We start from the raw sequence: 15,623 nt of genomic DNA, 5'->3' as shown, positions 1-15,623 counted from the left end.
TAAAAATTAATGTCAGGGATTAGAGAGATACTAAGTGCGAGCAACTGAAAGAAAGTTGGGTGTGAATAAAACCCAGAAAAATTAATGAGAGAGATTAGGGAAAATTAATTTAAGGATTTTAATTTTTGATTGAAGGGGTTTCTGTTTGATTAAAAATAATTAGACATTGGTATTCTGTTGAGCATTCAATGGTTGTACTAAAGGAACCGGCTGAATAGGTTCCCCTTCCAAGAGTTCAATGGGAGACAAATAATGTAATTGTTCGGATTTTTCTGAGTTAAACAAAAGTATATGGATTAATATAAGGAGAGATTTAGTTTGAATTATTTATATGAAATAACCCTATTTTTTAATATCTTGATATAAAAGACTTCAATTGCCCTTTACTTTTATTTTAATATGTATATTTATTTTTGGGAAAATGCACATGGTGTCCTTGAGGTTTGCCATTTTGTACAAAATACCCAAAATTTTGTCCGGAAAACTATAAGAGGTCATAACTCGTATTTATGAGATTGGAATGTGATGTTTTTTTCAAATAAATCGTCTTTTCGAGAACTACGATTTGAAAAAAAAAATTCGAGTTTGGAATTCGTGACCAAGAGATAGTCACTCAAAGTTTATTTGGTCAAAAAAACTTTGACATACAAAAACTTTTAGCCACGCTATCCAAAAACGACAATTTTTTTTCAAATCGTAGTTCTAAAAAAGATGATCGATTTAAAAAAAAACCCGTCACATTCCGATCTCGTAAACACGAATTATGACCTCTTAAAAATTTTCGGATCCAAATTTTGGATATTTCGTGCAAATGGCAAACCTGAAGAGCACCGTGTGCATTTTCCGTTTATTTTTCTACCATGTCTGACTTGTAAAATTTGAAATGTTGTGTCACGAAACGGATACGGGTCATTAACCAGAAGCCCAAGTTTTAGCACGTCCTGAAAAATCCCAAATCGAAGACCTGAATCCCCTAGAAATCTCACGACATTACAAGATTCACAAGAGACGGTGGTTTCAACTTTGATATCTGAAGAAGTAAAGAAGGATGAATATATTGTGGAAGAGCTCGTCATGGAGGTGGATAGTCACCAAAACTCGAGATTCAAAGCCCTTTTTCTTCACCTTTGCCATGGTTTGCGGTGTTATTCCTGGTATTGTCGGCTATGGTGTCATGCAAGTCACTAGTTCCAGCAATGAAAAGCTTGAAGCTCATCTTCGTCGTAACTCTCGCCCCGATACCCGGGTTTGTGTCTTTTATTCCCCCTCTTCTTTTTTCATCATCTTTATTTTGTTTGCGATTAATTAGGGTATCAAATTCATTGTTTTAGGTCGTTGTATGTTATGCTTGTTTTGATTGAAAATGACGGAATATGAGGAAACTAATGCCGGAATTGCGCTTAATAGATACGGAGTAGTAATTTATGTGGGTTTTTGATAGACAGTTGTGGGTGTTTTGTGTTTTGGTGTTGATATCACATTCTGGTTCCTCAAATTTTGTATCTTTAAGCTTTTAGCTGTCTACTGCCATTGTAGTTGTGGAAAGATCCGTCTTTTAAGTTTTCGATAGGTTAGTTTTCTTTGTAAGTACAGGGAAGGCAACTGAAATTGGTTTTATAAGGTGGGAATTTGTAAGATATGGGAGGCAAGAGGTAGCAATATTGTCTATTGTGTGTCTATATTGTGTATGTAATTCCCCATGTTAATTTAAGAGATCTATTTTGGTAAGCGCAAATGACTAGTGTTTCAAAATTTAAAATACTACTAATATTAACAAAATGACATTTTATTTCCGGTTTCTCATGGCCTATGAACTCCAGAGCTAAACGTGTTTGTTGGAAAGTAGTCTTTGCATAGGTGATCTCTTGGGAAGGTTTCCTAGTGGAGGTTGATTAGCTTCCTATCCTTGGGGACTCTTTACTTTGTGCTCATCGAAATGGTTATATGCTTTAAATTCCCTTTTATTTAGTGTCTACTATTATTAACTAGTGTTGTCAAAGTTGAAGTCTTGTTAGTTTGTACTCCCTCCTATTCAGCCTTTAGTTCCCCTTTCATTATAATACTTCTCACATATATTAGAGAAAGGGGAACTATAGGCTGAATAGGATTGAGTATGTTATTAGTTGCTAATGCTGCCGAAAGGTTGATAAGGACCGACCTTCATACAGTCATCGTAAATGTTCATTTTTGTTAAGGGCATGGTTTTATATCCTAAGGATAGGACATTAATAGACACTAAATTACTAAACTTGATAAACTATGATCATATTAAAGACAATGAACTTCATCTCTCGCTACATCATTTTTGATATGTCACTGTTCCAACTTGCTAAGTTATGCATAAGACCATATGTTCTTTATTTCAATGTGCTAACCACCTTATTGGATAACATAATGTACTCTATTGTATGGTACAATGATCACCTCTAAGAGATCAACGCCAATTCTTATTCTAATGTGCAAACCTCCTTACTAGATTATGATTTGAAACGAACTTTCCAAAAACTCGATATATTAAGTTGAGGATTGTAATAATGGTTCTTTTTTTTTTTTTTTGACAACAATAAACTGTGATTAAAAGAAAACGTCTTACAAAAAACATAGGAGCACCTGATTCACGTAGACTACTAGAGAACCAGGTACAAGAGTAGCTAACCGAAGTAGAAATACGACACTTTTTAATAGGAGGATGATATTGGTCATTAAAATAGAAGAAGTGATACTCCTTTCTCTTAGCCCTTCTAGCAACTGCAACATTCCAAGAAGTGTACCTGAAAGGACGGATGAAAGCCCTATAGAAATCGAAGATCGTTTTCTGAAGTTAACACTAGCTTGAACCACTCGGCTGCGTCGATGTGTGAAATCCACTCTTTACTTGACGGCGTACGTGCCGCAACAAATTGGAACTGAACCGCTGAAACCTTACTAGCAAGAGAGGACCCTGATGAGAGCCGCTTCTTCTTTTCAATTTGGATTATACCTTCTGCCTGAAACATCTTGGTATTCAATGGTTCTTTTCTTTTAAGTATAGATGATGTTGAGATGCATACGCTTCCGGTATTGTCATTTTAAAACCAAAGTTAGGTAACTCTCATTTTAATCAGGAGAGAATCTAGCACTGACACCCATATTGTTCACATTATCATCTGCCTTGCTCACCCACTTTGATCGAGCCGCTAAGTACGCACATCATATAGCTCACCCTTCCTCTTGTTATCTCTGTAGTGCATACCTCATCATAAAGACTACCATAACATTACTCAACAAATGCAAGCTTATAACGAGAGTCCAAATACAGGCACAAGACAGTAACTTGAACCGAATTTGTACGTTGGATTGGGAATCTGGTTTTATTCACTGTTATGTTCGATTATCCTACCGCAACCACGCACCTGGCACTGGACCACACTAACTAAACTACAGCAGCTTCTGCCTTGCTTACGAGCCTAGTCCATCATTTATTTTTGCCTGGCCGTGCGAGCACAGAAGCTAAACTCTGGGATTTTATTCTTGCTCCGTATCCTGCTGATCGAGCTTTTTGGGTGCTCAATATGGTTTGTGAATCTTGAACATACAACTAGAACATAGCCAAGAGCTGCTATGAGATTATGAATCAGTTTAAAAAAAATAAGACTTGGGGATTGTTTGGATGAAGGGATCTGGAGGGAAAGGAAGGGGAGGGTGAGTAAGGGATATAAAATCTCTTATTTGGTTAGCAAATGAGGGTGGACTGTGGAGGGAAATGGAGTCCTCCAAAACAAATCAAAATCCTACCTTAGGAAAGATTTGCAGGAAAGTTGTATCCGAACACCCAAACAAGGCCTTAAGAACACAACTATGCACTTAAAATATTCTTAAAAAATCCTGGCTTTGACTTTTATTGCTGCAGCTAGGCAGCTAAAATAATGCCGACTTCGGATTTTTTTTTTTCAAGTTTCTATCTAGAAACAGCATTCATGTTCTTTCAAGACTAAGGCGAGACTTTATACGTCCAGATCCCATGCCCTTGTTTCAGGCAGAAGCCTTCGTCTCATTGGTGTAATGTTTTTTGTTTACTCAACTTTCCGGGAAAATAACGCATTTTCATTCAGATTTATGACTATACTTTCATGTATTTTGTGATCCAGATGATGGGACAAGTGAACAAAGAGAGGTTAGCTGAGTATCTGACTGAACTGAAGGAGAAGAAAGACACAAACGACAGATATGTGGCTGCTTTGAAAGGTGAAACATTGACCCGAAAACCATATGTGAGGATTCAACCTATCCCTAACCAAAATTCCTCGGAACCTGCCAAGTAATTGCGTATCATGGAGCTCAGTTGTAATGCCCCTTTTTGAGTTAATTAGAAAGTGATGAACGAAGACATGATAACCAATATGAATGAAATCTTTGATGGCTTTCAGTTTGTCCTGTTATTTGCCAAAACTTGTGTATATTATGATGGAAGAGCATTGTAAGCAAACCTTGCTTGTCTTTAAGACTATAGGGAACTCAATAAAGTCTGTCTTCAAGGACAATGCCTTCATTTTTTTTTTTTTTTTTTTTTTTTTTTTTTTTTTTTTTGGGTGACGAGGGGTTGAATCCCCCCGGGCACATGCAATACCCTGCAAACCACGTGTGCCATGTAAGACATCCTTTAGGATGACAGTGAATCGCAAAGACTCTCCAGTAGAGTCGAACCGGGACCTCTCAATTTGTTGTCATTGCAACGCTTTGAGGCACTCCCGCACTCCACTACACTCAAGCCACTTTGGTTTCCATGGCAACATAAAAAGTGTGTATTTTTCAAGCTTGTATGTGTGTTTTTCTGATGAATCCGGGAATGATGGAGCAGCCGGCTATCAGTAGTGTCACCAAAAATTTCTTGAAAATACAGAGTACTAATCTAGGTCTTGTAGAAGTTCATAAACTGTCCTTATCTATAAATATAATTTAAAGGCAAATTTAAAAAGTCTACATGGCAACATAAAAAGTGTAGAAATCCTAAGTGGCAGCCTAGGGAAAAGCTAAGTTTGAAAGTCCTACAGTAAAATGACAACCAATATTTAATATAGCAATTCGTCTCATTGTAGATGAACACAATCTGTCTACAGCTTTAGACGGATAGTGTCCGTCTAAAGTGAGAATTTGTGTTAGTGTAGATTCATGTACAATTAACTCATAATCAATTCATACCTTTTCGAGTTCTTTTCAAGTCAATCCAACAACATTAACGGTAGTCTCTTAGAGCAATTGCAATGGGAAGTTCTTGTATTGCAGTTAATGTATTATACAACTGTTTGTATATACAACTTATTTAATGTAGTTGAGCTTTGTTATAAAGGTATCGAGCTCTACTAACAAAATTATCGAATTATGATACAAAGTTATTGAGTTTAACAGAATAATTATTAAGCTCGATAATTTCATAAAATAGCTCAATAACTTGTAAAATAGCTCAACAACTTTGTGTAAGAGCTCAACAACTTTGAGGCGGTTGTACAATGCTACTATACAACTGGTTGTAGGATAGCATTTGTGCTTGTATTGGGATTGTCAATAAGAACTTTTTAAAAAAAGTTTGTCTCATTGCACAAAAAGGGTTGTTCTTATATAAACAAACTAGGTTTGAAAAGAAGAACCAAGTTCTTCCCAAAAAACAAGAAACACAAATTCTCATTATAGACGGAAAATATCCGTCTACAGTTATAGACGGACAAAATATCCACTCACTTTAAGCATAAGACAAGAAACAAGTTACATGGTGGGGCCAAAAAATGTCACCACTTTAAGCATATTTGACTCGTCTTTCACGTTAGACGGATATATTCGTCTATAGTGAGACTAATTGAACAAGAAATTGGCATAGATAGCAAATTAATTTTGGTCTCATTAAAGAACTTTATTTAAAGTTCTTCCATTGCATGCAACAAAAAATTCTTAATTATTGAAATTTTCAAAATCTTATATGACAAAGGAAGAACTTTATACATTGCATTTGCCCTTAAAGATTCAAGGGAAGTCAAGAGATGAGATTAATTAGGCATAGCAACGAAAGGACAAAATTAGTGTGGTAAATGAAAGGCCATCCAATAAACTGGCGATGCAAATTAGTCAATCCCTATAAATTCTCTAACTTTGTGGGATTTTCACTTGCTAGGTTTTGTGGATGCATTTTCTTGATTAATGATTTCATGTTCAATATATTGTAATAGTCGTCTATTTTCCTATGTGTACTTTGTTAGGTGTTTCAGATGATTTCCTTATACTTATATTTCCTATGTTAATTCGTCTTTAAAAAGAGTACATTTTAAGTCCGTTTTTGTCGAGACATTACAAGTGCACTTCAATCCTTTCTACCTATGTTGAGTTTTAAGACGAATATGTGATTTTTTCCCTATATTTATAATTACTAATTTTGTTTGTTTGTTTTTCCAAAGGACCATCGTAAGGATGAAGATGAAGATTATGAGAAAAACGGTGATAAGGCTCTTACCCTCAATTCTTCATAATGTATTGCTCTTTATTCTATCTTTCCTATACGGGGTATATTTTAAGTTTCTATCTTTTTGCTTTCAAGTGAATTGTTGGCCAAATTTTGTAGTTTGATGAATTTGATAGAACAATTTCCAAGCCGCAGGTCAGATTCACATGGGTTATATTATTATCTCACTATGATTGTTTGAACAATGTTAGTCAATTATACCGTCAATTTAGGCTGTTTTTCCTTTCAATTTTTAATTGTGTACTCTATAGCTTTGTTTAGTGCTATTTTTACTACATTTTTATTTGAATGTGTATTTTTTAATTGACTGTTCACGTAGAGAGCACAAGCAATGGGTATTCATATATTGCTAATAAACTGAAACGAATTTGTAGGGAAATATATTTGAGTAGCTAATAATGCCGTCATACCCGAGGATCTAAGAGGTTGTTGGACCTCTTGGGTCAACCTTTTATGCTTCAATAACTCCATTAACACTTCAAAATATATGGTACGAGTGTAGGACACGGGTAAAGATAGTGGTGCTCTGATCTAACTTCAAGGAGAAGAATAAGAAAATCTAGGAAGATGATTTTGTAGGAGTCATGGTTGTTAGATGATACGAAGTCTTCCTTCATTTTAATCATTTTTGTATATTTGTTGAATATGTGTGAGTTATATTTTAATCAAATGTATATAATTGATTAAAATGGGGGAAGTACTAGAGTAATTGAAGGCGTGACTAGGAGTTGACAGTTGCGTTTAGCGCAGTCTATATGTAACACCCCCTTCTTACCCGCCAAGGTAATTAGGAGATGTTACCATCTCAATTTCTCGAGGTGGTCAATCGGAGATACAATCAAGAAATATTTATTATAAATAACAAGTTTAGTGATTACAAAACATGAATAAATAAATAAAAGAATACAACTCGTGACTACTATCTATCTTATCTATCAACTATCCAAGTACTCGACTCCAAAACCAAAGCGCAACCCAAATGCCGATCACGTCAACAAGCAAAACCTGTACTTAACCTGCTCCCTATATGATCGGAAATATCATATGGATCGACACAGGCCACCCCGGAAATAGGTGACAATTACACAGACACAACAAACGTCAGTTTGAATAAATAAAGTGTGACACGACTCGAGTGTGTGAATATGCAACTATGATATGAATGACATGCTATCAAACAACCACCACCACGGTACCGGGACACGCCCAGACATACCGACAACCACACTGGTATCGGGACACGCCCAGACATACCAACAACCACAAACAGGTACCGGGACACGCCGAGACGTACCGGGTCTGAAAGCCAACCGGATCCCCAGCCAGACGTCGTGTCTCAACCACACGAGTCCCTCCGTAACTCAAGGCATTAATGTGCACATCCCTCTTGGAGTGGGAAGCTCCAAAAGGCGAATTAAGCGTAAGACGGTCTCCCAACCGTCTTACGTCTCCTCAATACCAAGTAACACCACCAAACAATCACAACCGTCATATTCTCCAATATACATGACAAATACAATAATGCAAGATACCACACACAATATGCCAATTACCGACTCATCAAGTCATCTTAACCAATATCATGTTATAATGCAATCCAACCAACATACTTATCTCCTTAATGATACTATTAACCACTAAATATGTTATAATGCAATTACTCTAATTATGTGACATTAATTACAACATTAACCACAACATATGCAATGACCACATTATTGAAACCGAGTAGGATTAACCTACCTTTTAGCATTCTTCATAAGAAATAAGAAACCACCAAGCATCCATATCATAAAACCGTCTCATCCTACATAGTTCCATAACAAATATCACAAAGCATCCTACAACAACTAATACTACTAATTACTCTCTAATTACTTCACTTAATTAATCAATCCCTAATTAAAATCCCATCATACAACTACTAGCAAGGTTAGGGTTTACTATTTAAAGAACAAAGGGAGAAGGTGAGTATAAACTTACAAGTGCCAAAGGATGAGCAAGAACAAGAGTTAGGGAGTGAATCTTCAAAGGAATGAACTAGATCTTGTGGGTAATGTGTAGTGTATAGTTTATGAGTTTTAGAGAGATAAAGGGATAAGGTGAGGAGAAAAAAATAGGAAGGAAATCTGAAAAGAGGGGGTTAAAGAGATAAGGTTTAGACGCGTTTCTAATGATAGCGACAGGGCACTCGGTCGAGTGAGGCTCACCACTCGGTCGAGTTCTGGATTGCTGTCTAGAGGGCACTCGGTCGAGTGAAATGCTACTCGGTCGAGTGCTAGTGGCACTCGGTCGAGTGCCACGTCCACTTGGTCGAGTGCCGATGCACTTGGTCTAGTGTCAGCTGTATTTGGTCAGCTGCCAAATGCACTTGGTCTAGTGCTAGCTGCACATGGTCTAGTGCCAGCTGCACTTGGTCTAGTGCTAGCTGCACTTGGTCTAGTGCCAGTTGCACTTGGTCTAGTGTAGGATCATACTTTACTTCCGAGTAGACGTGGATCCCCTCACGTGTCCCGAGGACCTTTGTGGGTCCCAAAATATCCGGGTATTAAAATCTTACCCCCTTAAAATGAACTTCGTCCCCGAAGTTCGCCCCACTCTTTCCTTTCCTCAAGTCTCATCACTGATTCTCACGCACTCTCGCATCTCACATGTCTATCAACCGTATACGCTCTTTCTAATTATCACTCTCATCCCAAGTTCTTTGTTCAACTCTCATTACTTCCTTACATTCCGTACTTTCTTTTTCCTTAGTTCCCGAATTGTTACATTCACTCCCCCTAAAAGAGAACTTCGTCCCGAAGTTCAATTATCAAACCTCACACTGTGCTCTTACACGATCATTACTAAATTCTATAAATGCTTATGTTCCAGGCTCGACACTCTCTCTTACCTATTGCAATTCCATTATCAAATCTCATATCGTCTTATGCCATCGTCATAATCCCCCTCTAGAAGCCTCCCAAACGTCTAAGTGCAAGGTCTAACCCACGGTTTGAAACTTCAATCCCATAACTATCTCGCATTTCATGTTGGCTATATGTATATGTATCTATCGCGGGTATAACTTAATTATTATTACGTATCTATATCACATCAAATCTCATACATTAACATGTATGCACATCAATCACGAATATGCAGACTACATGCAACAATTAAACAATGTCAAAATTACTCGTAATGTGACTCAACCATGAACAATACTTCCATTTCCACATACCATGCCACGCATGTTCCCACGTCAAATCCACCACATGATTACACATGTGTTTCCATATCCGTTCCCATCCATCATCAATACTTCCGCTCATACGGAAGGCTACAATACACAATCATGCAAATGATCACTATGCAACACATAATTTGCATATTTCCTCTTACTTTTACACAACCAAGTAAAATCACGTCGATTAACATACATCAAACAAGATTATCACATCATTTTTGGTCATCAATTCATTCATGTCGAATTAACAATTTCCACTTGCTTGAAAAATGTCACACCATATAATCAAACGTAAACAATTTACAAAATATCACCCGTGTAAGGTCAATCATGCTGATCCAAACACAAGTCAACTAATATAAACCGCGAAATAAGGGTACATGCTCAATATTTGGTCAAATATCAACAAAACAAGGGTCAAAACAGTCCACTCGGTCGAGTGTAGGAGGCCACTTGGTCGAGTGGACGACCACTCGATCGAGTGCATGGTGCACTCGGTCGAGTGTCACCTAGGGCATAATGTTTTCATTCTCAACTCGATTCTAAACTTTCCTATTTCATTACACAAATGCTTATACACTTCAATGGTGACTAATACGTTATCAATTAGCCAATTTTGAACACAAACTCTCGACCTTATAGCCATCATTATTACACAATTAAGATAAAATATCCGAGACATACTACCGACCCAAATACACTATTTCATAGTTCTCTTCGCAACCGTTCTATTTTCTCCCCACATCCGGCGACGACGTCACTATAGCGTCACCAACAACCGCAATATTCACATCGGTATCCATAGCACTTACACTATCTCATGGACACGACCTAACCACCCATTATTCTCAAGGGATAATAACAACATCATCACCCAAATGGACACTACCATAAGATCACGATGTATACCATGAACGCTTTACCTGACGTTTGGGAGGCAAGTTTACAAACATCATCTATACTATAACTCATAGGATCAAGTCTCACATAACCATTTTCACACTTATACACACCTACTCCAATTAAACGGCTACACTCTATAACACGAATGATCAACTACCTCAACAATATGATTGAATCCTGAAGCATTACATGCCATACTCTTACTCTCATGACCGCGAAACGAATTTGGTAATACTAACTCCACCATCATATATCTCAATTATCAGTCAACTGAACCTATCATCTTATTTCACCCTTATGTACTTCAATTACTTCCTCATTGTTCCACCAAAATTTCTAAGTCATGTTCAACAATAGTATTCCTTAATATTCAACCCAAACCTCATTTACTATCCACGAGTTCAAACATTCAACAAATACTCAACCTAGATCACATATCACTAATTATCCACAATTACCTCATACACTTATCTTACTCAATTCCAAAACACCTTACGCAAGCTAAAGTCACTTCCTACTACCCCTACCTCCCAAACATGAATCATACACCTACCCAACTCAAACGAAACTTACATTAATCCCAATAAAACACATGTTTCACACTCATAACTCACAAATACAACACCACTCATCACAAATTATTAGCATTTGCCCAACTACCCTCATCAAAACTACTACTCAACAAATTATCTACACGTCTTTACTCATCAAAACTATACGACCCAAAAGGTAAACAAAGCATTGAGACTCATATATAAGCAAAATAACACATTTATTAACAAAGGTTATAAGCTTGCGACAAAACAAAACCAAGTATTAAGCACAAAATCTAAAATTGAGCATTAACACTATAATTTTCCACACATATCACCGTAAACAAAGGTTGGGGGCACTATGAGACAATTAAGCCATGTTTCAATCATGAGAATCAAAATTTAGTGGTGTACACATAAAATCTCAAAAAGAACTTGGTTCACTTTTAAAACGGAAATTTTCGATTTAAACCATGTTATTACAGTGATACTCATAAAGATTATTGCCTTAAAATACCGTTAAGCCAAGTTTCAGATAAAAGAAGTAAATCAAAATTCGGTCAAGATTTTAAGGCGAATTCTAAACTTAAGACAATACATAGCATTACTACTAGAAATTGAAGTCTTATTCCTCGGTAAATTCAAGAAAACTTTAAAACAAAATTTTAAAATTTGAAGGCTATGCCCAATATCAACAAACAACACTTGAAACTTTACGACATAATTAGACAAAGAATGGAGCATGAAAATCAAAATTACGTCACTTTCGATATAACTAACACACATGTTAAAAATTGAGGCGAATTGTTAGGCAAAACGGCTAGCTTAATACAACACAATGCAACATCAACGAGCATTAAATATCAAAACAATTGGATCATGTTTCGAGTGCAAAGATCAAAATCATTCGTTACAAGATGAAATTTCAAAAGACTTTGGATAACATTTTAAGGTTAAATTCCGATTCGAAATAATACATGTCGATATGACAAAGAAAAGTCAAAACTTAAGCATGACAAGATTTTTGGGCCTCATTAGTCAACTAAGCTAAGTTTTAAGCATTAGAATAAATCGAAACTCAAACATGAACATCCAAGCTTCAAAATTTCGTGACAAAATTTTCAAAAATAAAATTTCAAATGTATGATAAGAGTTAGCAATAACAACCCAACTTTAGTCCTTGTCAAACGATTAATCATGCTACAAACACCAAGTCAAATTATTTACTCAAGAAAACACATATTTTTGAGTTCATAAAAAAATTTTGGGTAAAATTCAACATGAAAATTTTGCACTTGACATCATAAATGGTATAAAAAGTGTTGGAGTAGTGTCCTCCACAATAAGTGCGTTTACATATTAAATCTCGTTAAAGGAATATCAAGGATTTATTTATTTAATTATCAGCTGGTCATCGTTAATCGGTAATGATTGGCTGACTAGAGTTTGACATTACTGTCGTGTGACGGCGGTGATCAGCTGATCCCTTTAGGTCACACATATAGGATGACGCCCAAATAGAATGAATTAATTGTTTGTATGAGATACGAGATAATTAATTCCTTGTATTATTTGACTTTTAATTAGTCACGTAAAAGTATTATTTGATGACGGGTTACGAACTCGGGCAGAGAAGATTTATTATTTAATTATGTCATATTTAAGTAATAAATTGATAATTTAGAATTTATTAATTAATTGTTAATTAATTAATTTTATACGATATGTGTATATGTTTTGAGGTGGAATTAATTAGCTATTTAATTTTACAAGAGATTGTAAAATTAGCTAATTGGGATAATATTGACACATTGTATGTTGATAATATGGTCTTATGATTACTTAATAGTTAAGTAGTCATTGGTAGTTAATTTGTATTATTTAAGTGTTAAATAATTAAATTAATATTTAGTTATGTAAGATAATTAAATATAAGACTTATAAGCATTTGTGGGGTAAATGTCGAAAACCGAAATGGAGCCATATTTGGTCCACTTGGACCGGTTTTATGAGGACATAACAAGTGTCCATTATGTGGCATTTTGCCACTCATATTTGTCTCCCATTTTTTCCTATAAATACCCATGTTATTCCACTATCTCTAAGGTTGAAAAATTGAAGGAAAAATTTGGCCTTTGTTGCTTCATTTGGCCGGTTTCTACACACTACCATAGACCAATTTTTCCTTCTTATTTTTCTTCATCATTTTATATAAAACACATATAAATTAACTAATAATATTATCAAAGTAATAATATTATTTAGTACATCAAATTTACATAATACAAGGTTACTACTAATATTATCTAGTTATTAATTTTAGTAGTATTTTGGGCTAGTCTTGGGTGCCACCTTAGGAGATTACCTATTTTGGTAATTAAGGTGTTGGAGGATCATCCTTATTGTATAAGCTCAAGAACAACATCAAGGAAGGAGTCCTTGAGTTGTGCCCTTTATATACCATCAACAATGTAAGGACATTTTATCTTAAGATGGTTTTATACCATCTCTTTATATTTTACTTTGCATGCATGTAGATTTAGACCATCAAAAATTAATTTGTAATTTTAATATCTGTAGATACCCAGTATCTGCACCTTCCAAAAACCACCCGATGATGATCGGACTATAACGTGTTTTTGATATGCGTGCGTGGATTGGATATACATGAGACGGTTTAATGCACTACTCGAATATGAAAAATGATTTCAAGAGTTTTCTAACTTCATTTGCATTAAAATAACACTATTTAGAGTTAAAACCGTCTTCGGACCCAAAACCGACTCAGAAACCCGCAACTCGAGTCCACCCGAGTCAAACCAAATCTTGAATGTCAAAAATAATGCCATGAATGTCTTTATTATGTCATTTCCATTAAAATAACTCTATTTAGAGTTAAAACCGTCTTCGGACCCAAAACCGACTCAGAAACCCGCAACTCGAGTCAACCTGAGTCAACCCGAGTCAACCCAAATCTCGAATGTCAAAAATAATGCCATGAATGTCTTCATCATGTCATTTCCATTAAAATGACCCTATTTAGAGTCTAAACCGACACCGAGCCAAAAACCGACTCGAAATTCAAATCCCGACTCACACGGGTCAAACCCGAGTCAAAGACACAAAATACCTACCCCAAATATCACCCAAGATGAAGCTTACACGGCTAAGCAACCATCAAAGGCCACAAATCACAACCAACAAAACATTGGTTAGAACAAATGCAAAATCCAAATTTGCGAAAGGGACAGTACACCCCATTAAGTCACGGGGTGGCTCGCGCCTCAATGGGGTGTCTCCTTAGCCTCCAAGCAAAATCGACCGACCTACCATCCCACATTTCTCTATAAATACCCACCATCACACACCATAATATTCACGCGAGCGTCCGCCCCTTCACCTCTCCCTTAAACTTCTATACTCGACTTCCTAAGTCACAAAATCGACACGTGTTTACGACCTACCGATCGTAAACACAAGCCTTACACATATTGTTTGGTACCGTCGCCGTGCATTCGACCGACCCATTCGACCAACTCAACTCATTAATCAACATGTTTTAATTAACATATTTTAAACATATTTTCAAAACCAAATCCTTTTTTGAGGCACTCTTTTAAACTTCTTTGATCGTGAGTAGTCGCAACGAGAAAACCGTCTCTAAAGTCGTCTACATCGCAAACATCAATACACGTAAGTTTGAGGGTGTAAATATCTCACTTTAATTCATGTCTTTACTGTTTTGATGAGTCTATAAGCACGAACGATGCATAACACGATTCAAATTTAGGATAGACGAGCCAAAACCGAGTTTTGGCCTTAGAATGCAAGCCCTTTGCTATGCAAGGTGGCTCGCGCCTCATGTAGGTGTCCAGGTCAGACTCATCCGTGTTTGTTCTCGTCTTTCCTCTTTATTTCGTTTCTTATTTGTAATCGGTTTTTACCGTTTCAAATGTTTCAAATCATTTTTATGACAAACTTTTTAACCATAAATTATAATCATCCTTGGTTCTTTATACCATGACGGTTTATTCCGTGACTCGATGATATTATTGGTTAATTACATTTTAATGGGTATTTTAACACCCTTTTCTTTATTTACCATTTTTCTCATTTATTTACATTTGTAAATATATTAGTCATAATTCATAATCATCCTTGGTTCTTTATACCATGTCGGTTTAATCCGAGTACGATGACAAACTTGACTAATTACAAATAATTGAACTTCACATAATTAGATCAAATCAAACATTTTCATTTTACCATTTTATTATGCTTTTCAAAACATGCAAATCCGACAACGAATATTACTAACACAATAGTAATTATTCCGAGTCATGCAAATCATATTTGCAAATCTTTCATCATAAATACGGTTTTAAATAACATTTTCAAAAACCAGGAGACGCCCCCTTGGGTCGGCTCATGGCTCGCGCCTCAAGGGACCGCCTGTTTTCACATTTTAAAA

At 36.0% G+C, this 15,623-nt stretch overlaps 1 long non-coding RNA gene across 1 annotated transcript; it reads left to right on the top strand.

Annotated features, from left to right (window-relative positions):
* The first annotated feature begins 904 nt into the window (after positions 1-904).
* On the top strand, positions 905-4,520 carry LOC141653591 (uncharacterized). The gene is made up of 2 exons (XR_012547462.1): positions 905-1,246; positions 4,128-4,520. It is a non-coding gene; the product is annotated as an uncharacterized LOC141653591 (long non-coding RNA).
* Positions 4,521-15,623: the final 11,103 nt, after the last annotated feature.

This window comes from Silene latifolia, chromosome 4 (assembly GCF_048544455.1).
Source record: "Silene latifolia isolate original U9 population chromosome 4, ASM4854445v1, whole genome shotgun sequence".
Taxonomy (NCBI): Eukaryota; Viridiplantae; Streptophyta; class Magnoliopsida; order Caryophyllales; family Caryophyllaceae; genus Silene; species Silene latifolia.
The sequence above is the reverse complement of the archived record's forward strand: the minus strand, read 5'-3'. Positions and strand labels throughout refer to the sequence as shown.